Genomic DNA, 2,665 nt, shown 5'->3' with positions numbered 1-2,665 from the left:
TATATATATATATATATATATATATATATATATATATACACACGCTTATTAGCTAGATTTGTAACTGCAGTAAGTTCAAATAATTATCAAGAAACCTATGTATGGTTGTCTAATTCTAACCAAGTGATCTCTCCGAGTCATCGATGAAAGCAGGCTAGCTTCAAGTTACAGAATTATACAAAATGAAACTTTTTTAAGTACCCATATGAATATGATACCCACATATACACTGATATGACAACAATAAAACAATAGTTCTCATGCTATTAAATACATATCGGCCTTGAACTTGATGTTGATGACATGCAGAGAAACCATTTTTCGATACACAACGTAGTCTCACAATCTGGAGTAGCACACCCATTCCGTTTATATCCATCGTCAGCAGTAACGCAGCATCTTGGTTCTGCAGTCTGCACAGTACGTAGTGACGAAGCATGGCACGCATATTATTCATATATTCTAGCTGACCCAGAAACCCTAAAATATTGTAATATTACAAGACAAATTAGATTCGTCTCAATACATAGATCTGGGATATGCCCTAGCTTAGATTGAGAGCTACGCATTAAAGAGAGAGAAGGAAGCCCATGGTATTCTCCATCTGCTGCATATATCAGTATATTGTATATATACACATACATACTATATATATCATCATCCATATCAATGTATGAATGATTGGAAATTAATAATTGTATGTGAGAGGAATGGAGCTCATCAGCTACTGCATTCTGCAGAAACAATCAAACAATTAACAGAGTTGCAGCGGGATATCCGTAGTAGTGAATAGTAGTGATGCATGTATATATAATAGATTAATAGTAGTGTGGGACTGAGGAGGGCCTGCAAGAACTAGGATTCCCAATACATAGGATCTGATGCTATCTTTCATTGCCTCCTCACCCATCTCTCCCCTGGCTCACTCCCTTCATATTCTATTCATTTCTTCAGTTTATCCATTAAAGCAGATAAGATAAGAGCTAGCATGCAGCTTCAATCTTATATATTTTATTTGAAATTTACTACAACTGTATACCCTGCCGAGTTCTTTGTATATATTTCAATTCCAGAAGATATATATATGGGGACTTGACCAGATGGACCAATAAGAAAAGACATGTCGAAGGAGCTTATTTGTTGGCAATGTCCATTAGGCAACCACAATAACAGATCATTTTCTAGGAAATTCCTGCTATGCCGTTCTGCATATTACTGTGCAGCAGGCCGTGAAGGCGTGAACCGCCCTTGATTTTTGAATTGTTGAACAATCTGACAGTTTACGGTCTGCTGCATAGCATGCGGTACCGTACAGCCAAACCTCATTTTCGGTATCTAACCAAATTTTCGTTCCTTTTTTTTTTGTACGTGATGAACAAGTTTTTGTTTTAAAACGTCCAGTATGTCCAATGCAGTCAATCCACAGAAGTACAGGATTTAGTTATATATATATATTTTTTTTTTTTTAGGGGAAATGAAAAAGCTCTATTGATCGAAGATCATGATGACCAAAAGGTCAAGCATGAATAGTCTAAAAACCATACCAATGCATAGCAAAGCTAAATCAACCTACATCTAAGAATTGAAAACAACCTCAAAACTACAACAAAAAAGGTGGATATGACAAAGTAGAAAGCATATAACCTTCCAACCTCTAACAACAACTCCACTTTCAATCGAATCAGGCCTAAGACCCAATGGTGTGCCTATTATCGAGTTGAAAAGAAAGAGAGGATTTGTAAGATGTTAAAAGGGATCTTATTCCATAGCAGACCCACAACAAAACTAACCAAGGCCCAGTCCAGAATTAGGCCCAACAAAGAGCAAACCCCAGCCACATGGCTCCTCCCTCTCTGTTAGAACTGATTGCACCAGCCCAAACTAGATCCGCCAGAGCCGCCCACCACCGAATCAGTCCGGCGGTCTCCCTGACCTCCCCATCATGCTTGCGTGCTTACACCTGCAAAATCAAGTTGTCCGCCTGCGAATCAGCCATGGAAATAGAATTTTAGTCCCTACCTCCATGCCTCAAACCACCTCGATCTACAAGTGTCAATCCCTCGGCCGCCTTCAAATCTCACTACCAGGACAAGCACTTTAGCCGACGAAAAATTTTCGTCGGCCTGTTAGCTTAATTCGTCGGCTAAGATCTTAGCCGACGAGCCATCGTCGGCTAAGATTTCGTCGGGAAAAGCTCGTCTGTGATGACTTTAGCCGACGAAAAAAAAAATTTCGTCGGCTATAGTCCCACAGTTTAGCCGACGAAAAACATGTCGTCGGTTTTTTTCCCAGACTTTAGCCGACGAAACAATTAAGATATTCGTCGGCTAAAGTCTGTAATAAAAAATTTTTTCCCAGACTTTAGCCGACGAAACAATTAAGATATTCGTCGGCTAAAGTCTGTAATAAAAATTTTTCCCAGACTATAGCCGACGAAATATAGTATGTTTCGTCGGCTAAACCTTATAAAAAATTTAAAAAAATAACTATAGCGGACGAAATATAGTCTGTTTCGTCGGCTAAACCTTATAAAAAATTTTAAAAAATAACTATAGCCGACGAAATATACCATAATTCGTCGGCTAAACCTTATAAAAAATTTAAAAATAACTATAGCCGACGAATAAACCTTTAAATATCGTCGGCTAAAGTTGCTGGTTTTTTG

This window comes from Fragaria vesca, linkage group LG2 (assembly GCF_000184155.1).
Source record: "Fragaria vesca subsp. vesca linkage group LG2, FraVesHawaii_1.0, whole genome shotgun sequence".
NCBI lineage: Eukaryota > Viridiplantae > Streptophyta > Magnoliopsida > Rosales > Rosaceae > Fragaria > Fragaria vesca.
The sequence above is the reverse complement of the archived record's forward strand: the minus strand, read 5'-3'. Positions refer to the sequence as shown.